At 40.7% G+C, this 23,364-nt stretch overlaps 1 protein-coding gene across 1 annotated transcript in view; it reads left to right on the forward strand.

Annotated features, from left to right (window-relative positions):
* Positions 1–23,364, forward strand: part of ERI3 (ERI1 exoribonuclease family member 3) — a 289,470-nt gene that overhangs the window by 159,410 nt on the left and 106,696 nt on the right. The gene's annotated exons all lie outside the window — the stretch shown is intronic.

Genomic DNA, 23,364 nt, shown 5'->3' on the forward strand with positions numbered 1-23,364 from the left:
AGAATAGTTCCAAGATATATTTCACAAAGGTATTCTTCATTTGGTTTGGTTTTTCTACATGAAGATCTTTAGAAAGTCTATCTTGTTTTTCAGTCTGCTTTTTGACCTATCTAGATCACTTTGAGTTTTGTCTCCTGTAATATAAATTTTCTTAATAGTTATGTGTCATCTGCAAATTTGATAGGGTTCTTTCCATCTCATCCACCTAATTACTGCTGAACATATTGCAGAGTACTGATCTAGGACCAAACTCTGTGTCGCCTCACTTAATGAGCTCTCAATTATGATTTTCATGCCAGCTGTGGGTTCAATTAATAGAGGTGCTATATACCTCAATCTATATCATCTATATATTTAGCATTTGTTCTTGGAAGATTTTGCTGAAATTTTCTGTTTCAAAAGTTAATTTTGGTGGATATTGATCTATTCAGATGGTAATGTGCACATATTTAGCATGAAGTAAAAAAAAATAATCCAAACCATCAATAACTCTTTAGTAATAATGATGTATATAGCTGGGTAAAATAAGTTAATACCCCCACCCCACCCACTGATTTTGGTCCCAGGAGGCTTCAGGGAGGCCTGGCACCAAAGCTGGGTGGGGGGCACACATCACACTCCTTGCACATGTGTGCGCATCTCCTAGCAGAGACCCAAAAATCAGCTGGCCAGTGGAAGGTACGCGGGTATGGAGCTGGGATTACTGCAATGCTCTTACTCGCTTGGATTACTGCAATGCTCTCTACATGGGGCTCCCCTTGAAGAGCACCCGGAGGCTCCAGTTGGTTCAGAATGCAGCTGCGCGGGTAATAGAGGGAGCCGCTCGTGGCTCCCATGTAACACCACTCCTGCGCAGGCTGCACTGGCTACCTGTGGTCTTTTGGGTGCACTTCAAGGTGTTGGTTACTACCTTTAAAGCGCTCCATGGCTTAGGGCCGGGTTACTTATGGGACCACCTACTGCTACTGATTGCCTCCCACTAACCCGTGCGCTCTCACAGAGAGGGACTCCTCAGGGTGCTGTCCGCCAAACAATGTCGGCTGGCGGCCCCCAGGGGAAGGGCCTTCTCTGTGGGGGCTCCCACCCTCTGGAATGAACTTCCCCCAGGACTCCGTCAGCTGCCTGACCTTCGGACCTTCCGCCGCGAGTTGAAGACTTATCTATTTATTCGCGCAGGACTGGCATAGAAATTTTTAGTAGTTTTTAGTATTTGGATCTAAATTTTATGGGGTTTTATGATTTTAAATGGATTTTAATTTGGCCTTATATTTAATAAGTTTTTTAATTATTGTTTTATTGTGCACTTTCTACTGTTTTTATTTGGCTGTGAACCGCCCTGAGTCCTTTGGGAGAAGAGCGGTATAAAAATCTAATAATGATAATGATGATGATGATAATAATAATAATGATGGAGCTGACTTGGGTGTCAGCTTGCGTGCCCGCAGAGATGGCTCCACATTCCACAGATTTGCCATCACGGACCTACAAATTAAATGTTATATGCAATGAAAGTTTAAGAAAGTAGAAGCCTACTAGATAAAGCCAAGCATTCATTTTCCCATAAAAGTCCATTAGATGCATGTGCAATAGCTCATATGCAAGACATAAAAGTCAATAGCCTTCTTTAATGTTGGTTTTTAGGAGGTATTATGTAAGATAGACTGTTTATGATTCAGAAAGAATAATACATGGTAATTGTTGAGATTTGTTGATCTCCTGATCTTCCATGAATTGATCGCAATGTTTTAAAAGCCATCACAGTATTGGATTACAGAAAATTCCATAGTTTGTATATTGTTGAAATTTTTTGTTTTACCAACCCTGAATTTCCCCATTATTCCTCTAGGTGGAGACAGCATCCAGGAATGAGTTGACCTTGTCTGTTCAGTTGAAGGACTGAGTCCGTCAAAGTTGTTAAGCTCCATCTCTGTTGTAGGGCTTTCCCGCTTTTGACTCAGCCCTTCAGCCTGGACAGACGTGTTGAAAGTTGGTCTTCTAATTGCACATTTTCTGGATGCTGTTTTCCATTGCTAGTTACATTACTTGAGAAAGTACTGAGAGATAGTGAGTTTGATAGTTCTCCCTGGGTGTAGAGAGAGTTGTTGGTTTCCCAGCGGCTAGGGTTTCGGTTACAGCTTTTGGAAGGACCCCATCTGTGGATTTGACAGCTAACTGTCAGTTTGGTCTTGTGCCTTCCATTGAGCTGCAGGCACTCCAGACAGGCTATCGGTGGAGTCCAACACTCCCGGTGGCAACAGAGGGTCAAACGGTGGAGCTTCACGCTCCCCAGTATCAGCTGGGGAGGCCTCGTTTCTTTTTTTTTTTTTAGTAAAAAAGTTTTATTTTTACAATCATGTCAAACAATTCATTCAATGTACAGTTATATACATTTAGTCGGGCCTGCCCAGTCACCACCCCCCTTTTTAACACTCCCCTCTTCTACCTTCTTTTACTATCCAAACCTTCCTCTCCTTCTCTTATCTACATCCTCTCCTCCCTCCACCCTACACCTTCCTTCTCCCTCTTCTACCCCTCTTCCTTCCTCTTCTCCTCTTTCCTACCTCCTACTCTCTCTTTTCTCCCTCCCCACCGTTCTAAAATGGTAACTGGGCAGACCCGACCCTACATTAATTATATTTATACATCTTCAATAATCCCTGTACATTAACCATCACTCCATCTCTATCCTCAACACCCCAATTCCCTCCCCATACCCCCGCCCCCACCCCGACTTCCCAGAACAAAATGCAGGGTATCAAAACTAACAATCATAATCTAAAATAATTCCTAAATTATAATCTCTAGTCTCCACACTTAATCACACTCTCAATTCCCCTCTCCTTCAGAAATATATCTAATACAAAATATTTCCTAAATTTACTCATATGCTATTCGATATTTTTTTATCTGATACTTATTCTGAATATAATCAATCCACATTTTCCATTCTAAAATATATTTTTCTTGTGTATAGTCTTTCAAATAAGCAGAGATTTTTGCCATTTCTGCCAGATTTGATACTTTAAGTGTCCATTCTTCAATTGTAGGTAATTCTTCTTTCTTCCAATATTGAGCAATCAAAAGTCTTGCGGCTGTTATTAAGTTCAAAATCAATTTAGTCTCTATAACTGTACAGTCCATAATTATTCCTTCTAAAAGAACTGGAGTAAACTTAATCTTCTTTTCAAAATATTCTGCATAATCCACCATACTTTAATCCAAAATGCTTTAACTTTTTTACAAGTCCACCATATATGGTAATAAGTGGCATCTTCACAATCGCATCTCCAACATTTAGCCTGTACATTAGGATACATACATGACAATTTTTTTGGGTCTATATGCCATCTATAAAACATCTTATAAAAATTTTCTCTCATATTTTGCGCTTGTGTAAATTTAACATTCCTCACCCAAATTCTTTCCCAAGTTTCCAACATTATTGGTTGCTGAAAATTTTGTGCCCACTTAATCATACAATCCTTAACCAATTCAGTCTCTGAGTCTATTTCTACTAATACATTATACAACCTCTTAATATGCTGTTGGCCTTGATCTCTCATTTGTTTTAACAAATTATCCTCAATTTGCCTAACACCTATTTTTTGATCTAATTTCCATCTAGCTTGTAATTGTCCATATTGGAACCATGTATAATTTTTCCCTTCTTCCCCCATCTTTTCTCTAGATTTTAATTGTAATTCCCCCTTTTCCATCCAAAGAAGTTCTTTATAGGTAACTACCTCCATCTTTTGATATATATTTATATTTTCTATCATGTGTCTCGGGATTGCCCATATTGGAATCTTTCCATCTAGGGAAGCCTCGTTTCTTTGAACACAGCGCAGATTGTTTGGGCAAGTAGGGTGGCCATTTTGACAGTTTGACACAGCTGGCCACCTGACATTTTGAATTGTGAGAGCGGTGGATCTTCGCGCTCCTGAAACAGCCTGCCTGCCTTGAGGCTTCGCCCTGTGCCCTCCCCACTCGCAAACGAGCCGCTTTTCAGTTCTCAAGCCTCTGCATCGCTCCTTGCTGCGCTGACAGGCAGCATACTTATTGAGGCAATTGGAGTGTGATTTTGGACTTAGCGCCCATTTGACTGGCCTGAGGATTGCTGTTTTTGGGCACATTGTGCCTTTAATTTAAATTGTCAGCAGAGTTGTGGCTTCCAGAGAAGGAGTCAGCAACATGCCTAAGGCTCTTTCTAAATCAAAAACCGGCGGTAGAGCCGCTAGAGCCAAAATGGCGGAGGCTGGAGCTGGTGGCAAACAGCAATCAGCAATCGGTTCTTCAGCTGACAGAGCTAAAACACATGCCTCCAAAGATCACAGCAGGCCAACCAAGCCCAGTAAGACCTTTGTTGCATCCCAAAGGGATGAGAGGCGGAGAGACCAACCTCTTGAGAAACTCTGCGATAGAGCTACTAAGCTCAGTACAACTGCTATAAAAAAGTCTCTCAGGCCACTACTGTTGACAGGCTGCAATGCAGGGAGTTGTCACTAGAGGGAGCTCCAGATCAGATTTCTCTGCAAAGCTTTCTTCTCAATATTTCTGATGCTAACCTGTGGGGCTCTTCTGCCAAGGAATTGGAGAAAGTCAACCAAGCTCCTATGACTTCAGTCTTTGCCAATGTAAGTCCATTTAATGCAGAGATGTGTCCAGCTGTGGGCAAGGACATTCCCTTGTCCAAAAATATAAAGGACTTTATTATGGATGCTATTAGAAGCAGTATTTCTGTGACCTTTTCTCAGCCCAGACGGGCGTATTTTGAGATCTTGGGCTATCCCAACAGCTATATGGACCTTGAACAGGAGGAATTTCCTCCCTTGTCAGAGCCCTGGTTCTCCCGTCCCTTCTAGGAAGAGTTTGCCATCCATTTCAGGGAAAGCTGAACAGCGGGAATTGGACCTTTCAGATGACGAAGGTCTCACACCTGAGCAACCTGTGTTTACAGGGCTGTTCCCACCCAGTGTCTTCAAGTTCTTATTATTCAAGGCGACCAATGTGGCCCACCTAGGGTCACGAGCAGAGGGGCATGAGGTCACCAAGGGCCAGGTTTCAGCTGACCCATTTGTTTTTTGGACCCGGATAGGTCAGTGAACACCATTCTGGCCCCACGTCTATTTATCGACGTAGTTAAGAGACAGTGGTCAGCTCCTGGTTCCACCCCGATTCCTTCTGCTTCAGGCAGAAGATATTTTAATGTGGCACTGGACATGGCTATGGTGTTCCAGACACCTGCAGTGGATGCACCAGTGGCAGCCTTATTGTCATCTTCCAATATCCCAGGGGAGTCGGAGGAAGGTCTGTGACCTGAGGATAAGCGCACAGAGCAGTCATTGCAGCGAACCCACCAGGGGAATGCCTGGGCGATCCGCTTGGCTACCACAGCATCATTTTTTAAATAGGGCCATGCTTCTTTGGCTATGGCAACTGCAGGAGTGGGTTCCGGTGTCTGATATCCGGATGCAGCAGGAGATCAATAAGAGTGTGACTGCAGTTCAATTTTCTGATGATGCAATGCTGAATTTGGCCCAGTTTGCGGCTAAAGCCATGGCTTCCTCTGTAGTGGCCAGACGTCTTCTTTGGCTGAGACAATGGCAGGCAGATGCTCACCACAAATGGCGGCATGCCTCTGCTCCCTTTACGGGGGGCAAATTGTTTGGAGAGGCGCTGGATCCCTTACTAATTGAGACTCAGGATAAGCGTAAGAACTTACCTTCCTCCCAGCGCAGGGGCAATTATTGATTTTACCCATTCTACAGACGGCAACCATTTAGGGCGTCAGAGATAGGTGCTGGACCGGTCCGTCCACAGGGACCTTTTGGCCAGTGACATAGGTTCCAGCAGGACAGCAAACCGAGGTAGACCCTTCCTGGCCAAGTGGCCCTTTCAAGGGGGAGGGAGTCACTCATTCCAGTGCTGCAAGCAACTGTGCATCCACCCCTCCTATTGGCAGCCGTCTGGCCATCTTTGCCGACCGATGGGAGGAGATTACATTGGATGCTTGGGTAAGAGAGACTTTCAGATCCGGTGTCTCTCTAGAATTCCTTTCCACCCCCTGAGGCTTGTGTTCAAGGGATCATTCTAAAAGGGCTATTATGGAAGTGGCCATTAAGCACCTGCTCGACATTATAGTGATTCAGTGCATGCCAGAAGAACAAATAGGGCAGAGGTTCTACTCAACCTTATTTGTCATATTCAAGACCTCAGGCGGGTGAAGACCTATTCTGGACCTCAAAAGACGTAAACCATTATATTGTCTATAGATGGTTTAAAATGCAGTCTCTTCTTTCAATTCTGGCCTCTGTGTGGCCGGGCGACTTCCTCACCTCAATTGACCTAACTGAGGTCGATTTGCATATCCCTATTCTGCCTTTACATCGGCAGTATCTGCTATTTTACTACTCAGGTAATCACTACCAATTCCTCACCTCAAGCATTGCCCTTTGGACTGTCGTCACCCCTTGGGTATTTACTAAAGTCTTGGCTGTCTTGGCAGTTCATCTCAGGACCAAGATGATATCTATTCAATGTTATCTGGTGACATTTTAATCCAGTCTTCCTTGATTTCTCAATCTAAGGAGGATCTCTAGGTAACAATCGCAACTCTCACCCAACATGGCTTCTGTATTAACCTGCAGAAGAGCCATCTGACTCCTTCTACCTGTATCCTCCACCTGGGGCCGATTATAGAGACCATTGAAGGCAGGATGTATTTGTCTCAGGAGCATCAGGACAGTATCAGAAACCTAGCAGGTAGAATTCACAGAGAGCGCAGGGTGCCCTTGGTTCTGCTCCCCCAGCTCCTGGGCAAAATGGTGTCCAGCATTTCCATCACCCCTTGGGCACGCTTACATGCTAGGGACCTTCAATGGTTTCTCTTACCTTTCCAGAGGGAAGGCAGGAGCAGCTCCACAACCAAAATACAGGTCTCCAGCGAGGTCTGTCGTGTCCCACTCCTCCGCTGACGGCCGGGTCGGGGAAGTCCGTATCAGGCGTGCCTCTGCAGCTCTGCCAAAGTCCTAGCAAAGTTCTCAAGGCAGGCAGGAGACCAGGAAGTGACTTCAGCAATCCAAGGTAGACTTTGCCTGACTCAGAGAATGCCAGAAAGCAGATCCTTTATATAGGCCATGGGGTGTGGCTCCATGACTCAGCACTTATCCAGGCCTGCCCCTCCCTTCCTTTTGCTGACGTCGCCTATCAATTCTCCTGAAGCGAGGATCTCTCCAGGCTCCAGCTGTTGGCAATTCACATTCCTCAGGCTCACATGCTGTGGGGGAGGGGGAGGGGTCTAGTTGCTCCGTTTGCCTGGGCATGGAGCCAGGGCTGGGGGCTGGAGGCACGTCAGGCCCTTCGTCTTGCTCGGCCTGTCTGGGCATGGTGCCAGGGCTGGGGCCTGGAGGCATGCCAGGACATTCCTCAGCGTTCGGCAGGAGATAAGAGGGACCCGGCTGCAGGGAAAGCGAGCGAGACACAACATGGTCCTTTGGTCTCTCAACTGGTGGCGGTCAGCGGCTGTTGCCAAGGGTTGCCTCTTCCACAAACCTCAATGCCTAGTGGTTACAACTGACACAAGCCTTTTTGTCTGGGGGGGTGCATTATTAGACCTAACTAGTGCAGGGAAGATGGACTCATCTATAGTGCAAGGGAAACATCAATTGACTAGAGCTTCATGCCATTTACCTGGCCCTCCTCCAGTTTCGACAGGCGGTCATGGGCAAGCACATTTTGGTGCTAATTGACAATGTAGCCACAAAGGCACACATAAACCGGCAGGGGGACACCAGATCCAGTTCTCTAATGCTAGAGGTCAAGAGACTGGGCCTTTGGGCAGAGCAGCATTTGCAGTCGCTGAGCACATCTCTGGGGTGTCCAATATGCAGGCGGACTAGCTGAGCTGGACAGTCATCGACCATGCGGAGTGGCGCCTGTACCTGTCTCTCTTCTGGAACCTGATGGACCATTTCGGCACCCTGAAGATAGACTTGTTTGCCACCCCAGAGAATTTGCAGCTCCGGCGATTTTTTTCTTGGTTTCTGACTCAGGGAGCAGAAGGAGTAGATGCTTTCCATGTCCATGTATGAGCTGCAGTCCTTGCCGAGACCTCCACGAGTGATGGCACATTCGACCCGAAGTGCGGCTATGACGGTGGCATGGGCGACGCAGGTGTCTTTGGTGGAGATCTGCAGGGCGGCAACCTGGACATCGCCCTCTTCATTTATCAAACATTATAAGTTAGACATGTATGCCTTGGTGAAGGCAGCTTTCGACCGTTGGGTCCTTCAAAGGATCCATTCGGATGGTGAGGCTACAGACCAGACGGGGGCCCGCCCGTAAGGCAAGGGACAGTTAGCTTTGGTATGTCCCATTCTTGGATGCTGTCTCCACCTAGAGGGAGAAGGGGCATTGGTCTTACCTGACATGCATCTTCTTGTCAGGTGGAAACAGCATCCAGCCCCACCCTTGTGATTCTCTGGTCTTCCTTTAATGAGACTATTTTTCTATCGACATGTCGAGTCTCTCACTTCGTATTCGTCAAAAGCGGGAAAGCCCAGCAATAGAGGTAGAGCTTAACAACTTTGACAGACTGAGTTCTTCAACTGAACAGACGAGGTCAACCCATTCCTGGATGCTGTCTCCACCCGACGAGAAGGTACGTATCAGGTAAGACCAACACCCCTTTTAGTTTCAAGGAATAGTCAAACTTCTCATTTTGTGAGAAGGAAACAAAATCTCCTGTAGTATCTGTTCCATGTATTATTATAAATACTTTTGTTATGTTCCCTATTAACTTCTTTCTAGTCTAAAAAGTTTCCATTGTTATTGTCTTTCTTCTGAAAACTGTTGGAACTCCATAGTTTGTACACTCTTTTCAGCTCTGTAGTTTTTTTAGTTCTACACAATATATGTAGTTGCACCATGGATTTATGCAATGACACTATCATCTATTAAATATGTTTTGCTTTTTGAACTGGCTCTCTAAACAGGAAGTTATTCTCCATCTTAGTCCTTTACTTAACATTCCTACAATTTGATAATTCCTAAGCTTTTCTGTTGACTGCCTGACTCCAACTTCTTTCTAAACACTTTTCTGTAGATTCTCAGAGTGTTCATTTGGTAAACTTACTTGTGCCCTGTACAGCTGCACAAATACTGAAAAGACATTAACAGGCATCAGTCACTAGTACTTAAGAATCAGGTTTTTTTTAAAAAAAGTAGCAGCATATTGTGCGTTAACATCTGAACAAGACACCTGTAAGATCACCATTCATACCTTCCTTTTTGGAGTAAATAATACGGTTTTCATTTAGCTATTAGTTCTTGGCAGCACATATCTCACTGACTGGTTGTTTAACTACCTTTATTTTTTTCTCTTCCACTGTGCATATAATGTAACAATAGATAAACAGATAGCCGCAGAGGAAATAGTTTTTTTTAAAAAGATCAGTACTATTGATAATACACTAGCGCAGCTTTTGATTTGTCTTTCTTTTGTGTGTGTGTGCACGTGTGCGCACTTGTGTTTGTATATGTACACACAGAGATATTTGTGAGTATTTTTCGATCTTAAGGAAATGCTTTTAAATAAGGGATACTTCATCTACTAAAAAATACACTTGTAGCAGCTGCTAAGCCCATCCATAAGCCTGCTTTGCGTTGTGTTTGTGATGGGACTGACAGCGCATGGAGCAGCCTGATTATACCCAATTCCATTTTAGCAAGCCTGGCAATGTAATTTCACAGGGCGATCTGTGTTTGAATGTAATAGCAGCCTGTGCTAAGGTGTCAGAATATTAAAGGCGCTAATGGAAAAGCTCCCTGATACACAGGGGGGAGAGCATTACAGGAGACGTCGCAGATGGCTGGGCACTAAGCTAATGGGGCAGGATCCAAGGAGGGTGGTGGAGGCAGGGGAGAAAATGAGAGATGGGAGCACTATGGGAACATGGGCACCTGGTTCCTTTTTTGCATGGAAATTAAAATGTGTGTGTGTGCGTGCACTCATTTGTGTTAGCTTCCATGAGTATGTTGCAAAGTATAGTTGGCTAGAGAGTCCCACATTGTAACAGGGATCCTTGATAGGGCCAGGGGATAATACACATATATGCTGATGCAGAAAGGAGGTATTTGAATAAAAAAATTGTTGAGTAGAAACAATATCCTCAGCTGACATTTGATCTGGAGGTGTTTTGGGAGGCAACTGTAATTTGTTTGGCTCATCCTTAGTCTTTCTTCAAAAAGGGGCTGTTCTGCTAGGCTAGGGAATGACTTTCCTGTTGACAAAGGATTGGGTTTAAATGTGCACTCAAAGTTTTTGCAAGAGGAGGGAAAAATGAGGAGACTCTTGTGTGGCAGGATGAAGCTTTGAGGGCAGAAGAGATGAGTCATTGCTGCCTGAACCCATCCTCCAGCATAAAGGTTCTGTTGAGTCCCAGCTTTCTTTGTAAATGGATAAAGTCTAGTACTTCTTTTTTCAAATTTTGGATCATATTCACCAAGTGCAGTAGGAGCAACCCTAACAACAAAATCTGCATGCATATTTTTGTATTGGAGTCTGTTGCCGCTATATGCTTGTATTCTGTTAGGCTCTGTGTTGTTTCCTTCTTTTTCCCCTTTATCTTATAGGCATGCATTCACATAGAAGTGAATAGGTGTAATAGGTGTCTTTTTCCTAAGCAATAATGGAAATATTTTCCAGGTTGTTTTTTTTAATTCTGCAGCTAGAAGATTGTACTATACAATTAAAGGTCACTAATCCAAATGAATTAAATAAATGTATTTGACAAGATTTTTTTAAATTCCAGGATTTTTTTCCCATCCTTTTTTATAAACCTGTGAGGGGCAAAGATATGCAGCAAGGAATGGAATCATGAAAAAAGAATCTGGACAAAGACAATGAAATAACAAGGAATCGGGAGCTGGGGTTATAGTTGGACTAACAAGTATTTGTTATATTTCTTTGAAAGGGAATATAACAACAATAGCAATTTATCTATTCCTTTATTTTAAAGGTTTTATGTAGAAATGGTCTTGGAACAAAAAATATTTTAGATAGCAAGTGTTGTAAATTGTAAATCAGATTTACATATTTTATAACATGAAATATTTCCCAGGCTCAGTGCATTAATACAGATTATTAGTAAACTTGTACTAAAGAATTATTTTAATCCAAAGAACTACGGAGAATCATAGGCCTGCATATGGCTGCGCCTGAATTAAGCAGTATCCTTTTCGATATTGCTTTAACTATCTTTACCTACATGAGGCTAGCTGCACTTTTAGAACGTTTTATAGAATCTGTTCATAGCTTTAGGCCAATAAGGTCCTTAATATTTTAATACAGAAATTTAATTGTAGGCTGTTAAAAATATATGCTCTTCTAAGATTTTGTAATTATTTATTTTAATAGCACATATGCTAATTAATTCAGTGTCATATATATTAATGCCGGGTTTCTCTGGGAAGACAGTTAAAAGAAAAATGAAAGGCAGTGATCACCTTTATTGAGCTTTAGTCTGAAATTCATTTTTTTGTGTTTTATTTACTTAGCCCAAATGGATCTTCTTCCTGATAATATGTGCAGACTTGAGGAACTCTGCATTTGTTGTAGAAGAGAAATCTTAAGTATGATAGTCAGTGTATTGTCTCTTTGCTGTTGTCTTTTTAGAAATTCTTTCATCAGTATATAGTTTTATCTCTGCCTGTTATCAAAGCCTTCTAGTTTGGCTATTTTTTATTTAGAATGACAATCTAAATCTGGCAAATCTAATTCTTTTCCATTGCTACTGCTTGTTTAACATGTATCTACAATACAAGTATTTGTCTCACATGGAATGGAACAAGTGTTCCCAGTGTATTGCAGGAACATCTCATGCCTGCTTAGCGTGATGTGCATATGTGGAGGGAAATTAAATTACAATTGAAGTGCTTAAATCGTATTTTGCTAAGGAGAAGCTTATGTGTCCAGGAGTTCAGGGGTGTTCTAGAGACTTTCTATCTGTGCATTTTACTAAATGTAGAGTGCCACTTATTAGCAATGGAGCAGAGGGATGTGCCACATACTCATGTGCTCCGGACAGAAAGGGATGGATGGAGATGGTGTCAGGGCAGCAATTGCTTATCATGCCTTATCTTGGAATATGAAACTGTATTGCATGACATCCACAGGCAGGCTGAATAGATATGCCAATTCATCTCCAGCCTGGGCTTTGACAAGCTAGACTGCCCTTGTTGAAAGGCATCCGTCAAATGAGAACTGCTGGCTGCTTTTTCCCTTTCTTAGAGTTTCTCTCGCTCTCTTGCTCCAGCTCCCCGCCTCCATTTCTCCTCCTTTCCTCGCTTCCCCCTAAGCTTTTTCCACACAAAATTGAAAAGCTTTTGGAAATCAGAATAATACAGCCCCCCACACCTAATACCATTTTAAGTACCCCTCCCTTCCCCAAATAGAATTGATAAGAAGCCTAGTATATGAAGGCATGTTTAGATAACATTGAGAATATTATAGTGAGTGAAGGAAAGGGTTTTTCCCCCCCTCTTTCTCCTCCCCCTCCTGTGCCGTGTCTCTAAGCCGAGAAAGGCGACAGCACCCTGGCTAATACGAGTGTTTAATATTTGATGTGTTGGGATAAAGCAGGATCACCTTCGAATTGAATTGAGTGTCAGAATGAGAATCTATTACTGAAATTTTTGTGTGATTTGACAGCAAAGCAGACGATGTTATTCTTCACTAGTTACTGCAATCTTCTTCCCTACATCACTTAAATATTTTTTTCTTTGCTTGAGTAAACACACATTATCCTTTTTTATCCCTCTTTTCCTCCCCCCCCCTTTTAAATCAAGGCTGCCTACTTGGGTCTGATAGAGTATATTGTTATTTCTTTATTTGTCCTATTAAATGGAATTTCTGATAGTTTAATCCTGCTTTTGTAAGTGATTTAAAAATACTTGAAAAGCCATGAATGTAGCAGCCCCTCTATCTAAATTGCTTAAAAGGCTACACACTATGGTTATCTATGGTCATAGATAGCTGTATTTGTATTTTTGACTGTACATTGAGATGGGTAGACTGTGTGAGAAATATTGTTTAATGTTCAAAGCTTGCTTGGCATCCAGAAAGTGAACTTGCCACAGAAATGTATGTTTAATATTGTTACTCTAGTTGCTTTTGTTGTTACGCAGTCCAAGAATATCTTAGGCATGGAATTGTACATTTACCGGAATTTTGTCAGGCCTGTATAATCCTCATTATCAATTTTGAATTTGTTTGGATTGTTTGTAAAATATTTTTATATTACCAAAGCCACCCCCAGGAAGCCCAGTTTGGGCTCAATTCTCTGTGTGGAAGAAGCAGGAAAACAAAATCTGGACTAATAATATAATACGTTCTATGTTCTAAATACTTAATTCTTCTTGTAAGAAATTGAAAACATTGGCTATTATGTTGGTGATGCAAACTGTGGCTGAGTTGTATAGATTAGTGTTCGTAATCTGGTGCAATCTTTTAGGAGGGAAAATTGCTAAAGTGACTAGGTAGTATTGGCCTAGTTAGTTAGGGCGATGGAGGATGTGGTTCAGTATAGCAGGAACCAGTATGAGATGTGATAAAACTGTAAAAGTTTAAAGCCTTTTCCATTCCCTTATTTCCATAACCTACATGCTTTTCAGGTTAGTAATCATCAGATACGTTAAGGCATCAGGGTAGAAACCAGGAGACAGTGAGTTCTAGTCCCACAATAGTTATGAAACCAGCTGGGTCACTTTCTCTCTCTCAATTTTAGGAAGGAGGCAATGGCAAGCCACTTCCAAAAAAGACCTTGCTAAGAAAATAGCAGGGACTAATCCAGACAGTAGCCAAGAGATGAAAAAGGTGATTCAAAAGTATGTGCATGTACACACGTGTGTGTGCACGCACACATGCACACACAAATAAAAAAACAGAAGGAATGAAAGAAAAAAAAAGGTTATGATCCTCCCTATATTGGTGAATTACAAGTTCTAGAACGTTTTGAAGGATTGTTGGAAATTGTAATTCAGCAGCATCTGAAGGACTAAAATTTGCTTGGTTTCATTTTAAGCTACCTCTTGTGATAATTGTAGTAATCATCCTTATAATAGAGTATCTATTTTCTTGAACCCACAGCACTTAATCTTGTTATAGTTAAGTCTGGAAACAGATCTTCCAATACACACTATTACAGCCTTCAAAAACTGGAAAAGATTTCTGGGTGGTCTGGGATAGAGCTGTTCAGCCAGGTATCATTTATATATCATATTCCAGAACATTGGCTACTCTCATGTTGCAGCTTCCTATACAAGTTAAATAATATAGGGAAGAGGGTTTAACTGGGACTCCATAGAGAAATGTCTGAAGTCTTAAGTTCTTGCCACACACAGTGATTCAACCATCCAACTCGCCCAGTTCCCAACCCTTGCAGATAATCTAGGAGGTTGCATGCCATTTAGAATCCTATATACCATCAGTGTATACCACCAGGTGACAAAAGTATTTTGGGACTTGAGTAAATTATATAAGGTACTGGAAAAGAGTGTGAGAGAAAGGTTGGATTACAGCACTAGACTATTAGGACAATATATGCTAGTGATTTCTTTTATTATTGTTTTCAAATACTTTTTGTTGATAAGTTAGGTGCTTATTGCTAAGATAACTGAAATGACCACCTGATATATAACTAATTTTGTCTGTGGAATTTTGAGAGTTAAACCCGGGTGCTCATTTTGTAACACTACATCCTTCCGAAGTGTTTGCCTCTTTCCCAGTGCCTGCCCCTCTGGTGGGGTTTTTCTATAACAGAAAGCTTGGTTTGCATTTGGTGGGCTTATGCTGCCTCCCAGAGCTGCTGAGAAAATATTGGGCAGTGCTTAATATTTATGCAGAAGAACTTTCTTGACATCATGTAATGAATAAATAGTATAGTTAACTTTCTTATCTTTGTAGAGGAAGCATAACCTGAACTTTTGAAGATACAAATGGAGAAATTGCAGCATGTGGCTGTGAAATAATAGTAACTTTGGCTATGCCCTCTATTCTGGCTTTTGACATTATTGGCATTTGGAAAAAAAGTTTTAACCAACAAAATATTCCCATAGGCTACACGTCTGCTCAACACCCAGACTTTGTTGCATTGTATGATTATGTACCAGATACATTGAGTTCATAAAATAAACGTGCCCTGCTAAAGACTTTACAGCTTTAAATCTAATACTGACAAAAAGGTTTTCATTATAAAACTAGAACTGTGAGAGACTTCTCTGAGACACAGATTCACAGACCTGTTTTCTGTCCTCTTTTATTGGTGATGGTGTTAAACTAGTGCATTACTAGTTCTTACACTAGCAGCATCTAGATTGCAAGGAATAACTTTCACAAAAGTTCAGGAATAAGCAGATAAATTTAATATGTCTTGAAAGTTCGCAATTAAAATTGTGGGATCTTTTGCAATGCAATCCAGGTAGTCCTTGTTTTACATCCATTCGTTTAGTGGTTGTTCAAAGTTACAACAGCACTGAAAATTGTGACTTATGACCTGAGGTTTTTTACTTTATGACCATTGCAGGATCCCCATGATCAAAATGCAGGTGCTTAGATTCATATTTATGACAGTTGCAGTGTACCAGGTCTTCGATCACCTTTTGTGACCTTCTGATAAACAAAGTCAATGGGGAAGCCAGATTCACTTAAGAACTAATTAAGTGTTCACTAATTTAAGTATTACAATGATTCACTTAACAACTGTGGCAAAAAGGTCATAAAATAGGCCAAACCTCACAACATCAATCTTGCTTATCAGCAGAAATTTTGGGCGTAGGTTGAGAACTTACCTGTAGGTCTGAACATCTGTTATTAGTAGCAGTAAATGAAATTATGTAAGGTAAGATACTGAGACGTCTGCTTACATGTGTCCTATTTTGATTACAGACTACAAATCCCCCCCCCTTTTTTTTTACTCATGTTGTCTGAAATTTCATATTAGAGAATGTATAGACGGCATTCAGTCTTTCATCTATCTTACTCTTTGGATGGTCTGGGAAACCCCAGTGGCAACTGCTGTGAAGCCATTTCTCTCCTGCTTTAATAGAGGCTTTAACAGTCAGAAGAAGAACTTTCCTCTTTAAAGATTAAACGTTGTGTTTAAATATTAAACAGCCATGCTCCTGTCTCCTGATTGCTTGGCCACTGCCAGCAGGCGGCTCAGAATTGCCCATTTTAATTAAAAACTTTATTTTCAAATACAATTCACTGGTCACACATCTCCGAGCGCAATTCCTACTTTCCCTCCCTGCTTTTCTTACCGGAGTCTGGGACAACTTCCCCTTTTTAGGTGGCATGTTTTGCTTTCTGTCTCTCATTTTTAGCTCCTTGATTCCTGTCTGCCTACGCCAAAGTGACAGCCTGTGCAAGGCCCTGAGTGCAAGTAGCTTCGTCAAGGGCTGATCAATGCCCCTGGCACTTCCTTCCAAAACCCTAGGAAAAACAATTAAAACCCAATCGATCTTGCAGGCAGCTGTGAATATGCATAAGGGTACACTTGACCTTCAGTGCTCAGGCCACCTTCCATGCTGCTTCTTTAACAAGTTTGGTCAGGTATGCTTGTCATTTACAATGACCTTGATAAGCACAGAAGAATGGAAGGAAAGGGAAAACCCATTTCTGGTGCTGGTTCTGATTTAAGGACCCCTCTGTGCACTTTGGAAAGCGATCCCATAACTTTTAAATATGGGATGATGATTTTAAGTGTTCCTTTCCCAACTGGCTTTTTTTTTTCTTTCTTTTTGTGTGGGTGTCTCATTGTTTCTTCTTTTGTATTTCATGTGCTATAGATATATGAAAAACTCAGAGCTGAACCTGATCCCCAGCCTTTCCATTTAAGGGGCTGTAGGAAACAGGAGTTAATCTCTATAAACTAACCAAAGAGATGCTGGTAATCTCTAAAATCATGCTGGGTCTTGTCTAATTTTGTTCATTAAAATTTCAGGAGCATTTAATGAGCTTGTTTCTCAAAGCTAATAATAGGTAAGTGGGGATGCACATACTGGCAGGCCTCTGTCCATTCTGCTTCATTAGGGCATGGTTCTACGCATGCAGACTAGATTTCGGATTCATAGGAACACCATGTCATCAGATGAATAAATGGGTAATATATCGGTTGCACACCACAAGAGGGCAGGATTTGAGGAAATGATACCATTTAGTTCTTGTCAGGCACTTTCTCTAGCAAAGCCCAGGTATAGACTTGCGATCTGAGTGAAGCTCTTGTGGCACATGGATATTGTTTCCTTTTAGGGAAAAATAATAAAGCCTAGCAACGTGATGTGTGGGATGAACACAAATGAATAAGAACATGTTTTTTACACATTACATTATAACTTATAGGTGATATATCTGTCAGTTGAATTCATTAAGGCAAAACATAACGCCTGAAATAATCTTGTATCTTTAATGTGTCAGGCTTCACTCCTTACATAATGATCAGCTACTGCAATACCATCACCATCAAAGGTACCTTGTTTCTTATAAAATTCTGGGAATGGGCTATGTTTTGACATGATATTCTTTCTCTCCTGCAAGTGAGGCTTCCCAAACATCTTTAGATAAGTTGCTGGCATATAGTTCTCTTCTTGGCATCTTGGAAATACAAGCTCAAGTCTTGATGAGGACAACACTGTGTCTATTTCAAAAAAGTGTGGGTTTTCCATGTTGATATTGTGCCAGAATTGTTCCTCCCCATCAGCAGGTTTCCTTCTTGGCCAGAGGTGGCAAAATCAGGGCAGCTCAGCACAAGAGGAGGAAAACCAGAAGTTCTGCCTCCCTTGTGAGCAATAGACCAGATTCTAGCCTACAGTGATTTAAATGAATAATAAAGATATCAGTGTGTATTTGTCAAAGGCAGAAGAAACCTCTCTATTGTGTACACAAGGATGTAATTTCAGTGAATTATGCATAGACTTAATTAGGAGTTTTAATTGCTAATCATCTCCCAATAGGATTAGCAATGTTGTCTATTAATTACCTGTGGAGCCCCTGTGTTTTGCTAAGGCGGGAGTAACAAAGCAGCATAAATGGCTACATATGTGGCAATAAATTAACTATCCCAAATCCCAGATGGAACTCTGGGGACATCTCAACAGTGTGCTGATAGGTGGGGAGGGGCCTTAAGTACACTGGCTTTGCATGAGGCAAGGTTCCAAATCAGTAGAACTGCAGTTGATATTTGTCCAAGTCTCTTAGCTGTGGCACCATGCAGCAGTTGGATTGTAAATTCTGTTTCTTTGGTACATCCCTGCCTTGTTTTCCTTGGTAAAGGATGCTTTTTTTTTTAAATTTCCATGAACTATTTTGTGTTGTATGTGTTCAGAATGGAGATTGGTGTGTTCTTGCCACATATGCTTCTGTTGTGGCAATATAATGTGCTGGAGAAAAAGGAGGTTCCTTTTGTATACTCTAATGTCTCAGAGCTGATGGCCCTCAAGTTGTGTTCTTTAAAATGGATCAAGCCATTCTGAATTTATTCTTGTTTAAGTGGTGAAATTTAAACATCTGGTTCTGGGGTAAGGATAGGTGGGTTCATAAATTGAGCACTAGGATTTGCAAATCAACAACTTTTATTCTCAGTCATTCAGTTGACAAAATCCTGCATGAGCAAAGAATTGCCTGGTCAGGCAAATTCCAGCAGTGGCTAGCAAGATGGCCCCAAACCTCTGGAACAACCCATCATGTGCCTCTGGCATCTGATCTTCCTAGGTATGTTATCTTTGGTTAGATAAACGTATATTTTAAAACAGCTGTCTAACATTGCTCTCCCTTATATCCTGTGTCACCAAATGCCATACGTTATTCTTTCTTTTTGCTGTAGATAAGTTTAATGGAGGGAGGACACCCTGTTTTCTAATATCAAAAGACAAACACCTCCATCTTTTCCCACATAATATTAGTAATTCTAATAAGTTGTTACTAAGACCTTTTTTCTAAACTAAAACCTCAAATATTGTATGCATGTTGAGACATTTTAAATCAACAGTAATATATGTTTTCATTATTATGTTAGTTGCACAGCCAGCCAGATGTTTAGACTTGGCTTAGCATTTTTATCCATCCTTCCCAGGGACCTGGGTTAGGCAGATGTTTGATGGTGGTAAGTATATCGTCACAGGATATACATTGTTCCAAATAAATCTGCCTTTTGCAATTGACTGATGGTGATTTTGTCAATGCCAATGGTACTCAAGTAGTGCTCCAGATTTTTTGGGATTGCGCCTGAGATGCCTTTCACTATGGATATTATCTTTGCTTTCTTTTGTCACAGTCATTCTATTTCTATTTTTGCAGGTCTTTGTATTTTGAGATTTTCTCCAGTTCTTTGTCTTTTATTCTGTTCTCTTTTATTCTGTTGCAACCTCCACTATCCAGATTTTTTTTTTTTTGTATTTCTTATAGACAATTGTTAAGTCTGGGGTGTTATGTGGCAAGTGCTTGTCTGCTTCAATTCTGTTTCAAGTCCCAGAGCAATCTTCATTTTCTATTGCTTTGTCTATTTTGGGACTCACCAGTTCTTACTTGCAGGCAAATGGGATTTCTTGCAGATATTGCAATACATACTTGTTGTTAGTTTATCATGGTTGAGGTAAAATATTGTTAGCCTTTAAGGTACTAGAGCACCGTCTCTACATTTTTTGCTATTTTGTTTGCTGCCTGCCCCTTTGAACGTCATCTTGGTAGATCATCTGGTAGAAGTATTTGCAGTCATATTTAAATTTTACCATCCTAAATAATTGCAGAGTTATTTGCACATTTGATTAATTTAACTGCTCAGTACATTCTTTCTCCTTCCAATTTCTGATGACTGCTAGATGACATATTGGATCCATATGATCCAATTCTTAAGATAGCGAAAGAATTCTGAAAGATTAGTGAGCACAAAATTTGCTGATGTCTTCACCAAGGTTTTCTTTTCTACTTGTTTAACATAATGTTTGTTATCCATCTGGTATCTCCCACAGGTGTTGCATTGCAGTAGCCATAAACCCTACCCAGCATGACGGTTGGCTATGATAGCTAGGTATAATGGAAACTCTATTTCAACAAAATTGGTGGGGGGGAGTATTGATGGGAAAAATTTGAAATAGAATAATTCTATATGCTTCAGAAGCATAACTACAGTTTTCATGGACTCACTTAACATAATGCTTATAGCAAATTCTTGCTTGGTACTCTTTCACTGAACAACTTCCATACAGAAATCTTAGTTATTAACTTAACCAAGTTGTGGTTAATTAGATATGGAAGGTTATACCAACTTTGTAAAAATCACTTTTCAACATGGAGTATCTGACCTGTGGAGGGACCTGATGATTTATTGTCCCCTCTATATTTGTATGACTTAAAATAAGAACAGTGGTGCAGCAGCTTAGCTTTTAAGCACCACAAAACCTTGTATCTTTAGTATCACACATATCTTGTCTCATACTTTATAATGGAGAAGAAATAATACTGTCAAATGATAATTATTGCAATGTTTGTGTCCCAAGTGATTTCAGCTCTCAAGATGAATCACATCCTAAATCTAGAAGCACACTTGAGAATGGAGGACATTGCCCTCAGTTGATTACTAATGACTGAATCATGTTTGTTCATGCTGTGAATGGCTGGCAACTTGGACTCTACAAGAATGAATATTTGCCATGATAGATTAGAAGGTTTTCTGAGGGATCTTTTAGATAGCTTCATCTTATACCTGATTGATTTCTGGAGTAGAAAGATTATTTGGGTGCTGGCCTCTTCCTAGTTGCTGATCCCAGTTGAAAAGGGATTCTTACTGAAGAGCTGAAATAAAGTAACTGAAGAGATATTTTAAGCAACAATAAGAACTGTTCTCCAAATAGTTTCTGCCCATCTTTTGAAAGCATTGAGAGAGGACCATGCTTACAGTCTATGCCCCATGAGAGGTGGGGTGGATATAAACTGAAGGAAAGTTCCTAATACATGGAATGCCCTATCCCTAGAGGTTCTTCTGTCCTCTTCAGTTTTGGTCAACTTTAAAACCATTAAAATTATCAGGCAATTTTATGAATTTTAGTAGTAATATTAGTTGGCTGTTTTCGGTTGGGATTTTTCTTGGTGGTGTACAGTGGTGGGTTTCTACCGGTTTGCCCCAGTTCGGGCAAACTGGCAGCGGTAGGAGGCTCCATCCACCTGCCCCAATGTCACCATGGATGCTCTGCGCATGCGTAGAAGTGCCGCACAAGCACTCACAGTTCTGAACCGGTAGCAAAGGTAAGTGGAACCCACTGGAAACTTCGTAGAGAAATGTTAAATATTGATATGGTTTGCTTATGGATTAACTGTGCAAAAAGGAAAGATAGCAAGAGTGAATGCTAGAACTACAAACAGATTTGTTTGACAAATGGGTCTGGGAAAATGTTTAGGAGAACTAAACATATCTAAAAGGATAAGAAATATGACAGTGAGCAAAATTTGGGAAAGGCAGTGCGAGATTATATAAGGCAGATGCAAACCAAATGCTTAGATTCTTCATCAGGACATTAAGAAGTCCATGAATGTAATTTATTGGTTTTGAAAACAGCATATGATAAACTGAGTAAGATTGAACTATTATTTTGCATAAATCTGGAGTTGGGGGTTGCTTGCTGAATGGGGTATCAATAATTTAGAGGAAGTAAAGCATATTAAGGAACAAGATTGGTTTTGTGATTAAGATACCATGCTAGAAACCTGGAGGCTATAAGTTCTAGTCCTGCCTTTGGCATGAAAGCTTCCTGTTTGACTGTTGGCCATTCATTCTGTCGCAGCCCAACTCACCTCACAGGGTTGTTGTTGTTGTTGTTGTTGTTGTTGTTGTTGTGGAATAGAAGGAAGAAGTATGTTCACTGCCTTGAGAAATAAATAAACAAATCAATCAATCAACAAACAAACAAATGGTCAAAACAATAAATGGAACTGAGACAAGTATAAATGATGTCGCCTTGGGTATTTAATGATAAATGTATAAATATGTGGTGATGCTAGAAATGTTGGATTTTCCCCTTCCTCCCTTCCTCTATTATTTTTTTTACGTTTTTCTTTGCTTTGCATAATGTTGGTTCCCCAAATGGAAATAGCACAATGGATAAATGTATGTGTTTGTGTGTGGCAGCAAGTCCTTTTGGCAAGATCTGGTATAGTGAAGTGCTGTTTTGTCCCTCCTAGACCCCCAACTGGCCATTTAAAGTGATTGTTCTTATTAGTGGTAGCAGCACAGTACTACTGCCCATTTATTTAGAGAGGCTTCTGACCTTATTTTATGAATTACACACTGAGTGTGGAAGCTGAGAGTAGCTTTTTGGGATAGGTAATGAAGTAGGGCCCTGGCACAGACTTCTCCCCCTTGTAGTTTTACGGCAATCAGCTCACAGAGCTAACTGGAAATATAGTAGCATTTTTAAATTGATGAAATAAATCTACAGCCTTAGCAAAAACATTGCTATATGGTTGTCCTCTTATTTTAAATGAACAGTGTCAGCAGATATGGAGAGTGAACTTCCTTCCCAGGAGGTACTTTTTAAATTAAATAATTTCCTAATAAGAAATACCAGACTGGAGAAAGAGAGAGAGGGAGGGAGGGAGAGTGGGGGGGATATGAATTGTGTGTGTGTGTGTGTGTGTGTGTGTGTGTGTGTATTTCTCTACAAATTCATTTTTTGAATTTGCATATGGATCCATATGAATAGATGCTGCCATCTATACTCTTTCCCATTTTATATTCAAGATCTTGAAATTGTTTGCCTTAGTTTACTGTTTGTACAATAGAGCTTGTATTTCTAAATTGCTGAATCAGAAAAATATGGGTTTGAAAGATTAATTTTTAATGGATCACTCCTCACTGCAGTCAGGATCTTAAAGCTGATTACCTTGGTTCTGAGTACATAAACACTGAGGTGGAATTTGCAAGCAATCTGTGCTTTCTTCTGAATAAAAAGGCATAATATGAGGCTTGTGGAAAAGAATCCCTGAGTAAGCATGCAGAGGGATGAAATTATTAATAGCATTACAGTTACGTTGTTTGGTATGTGGGTTTATCTTTGGGAACCAGGGTCAGACATTGGTCTGAAAATAATGGCTACAGGAGCAAAAAAACTTATTACTACTTATAGAAAACAGCAAAATGTTACTTTTTCCTGGCTAGGTGATTGCTGCTAAAAGTTACTTCACTTTTAAATTTTAAGATAGGAACACACTTGTATTTTAGTTTGTTAAAAATTTCACATTTGTAAATAAGGTAAAGATTCTCCTCCTTCTGAAGGAAAAAAAAGAAGGTTGGAAGCATGGGAAATTCTATCCAGAGT

The sequence above is a fragment of the Ahaetulla prasina genome, chromosome 3, assembly GCF_028640845.1.
Source record: "Ahaetulla prasina isolate Xishuangbanna chromosome 3, ASM2864084v1, whole genome shotgun sequence".
In the NCBI taxonomy this organism is placed as follows: Eukaryota; Metazoa; Chordata; class Lepidosauria; order Squamata; family Colubridae; genus Ahaetulla; species Ahaetulla prasina.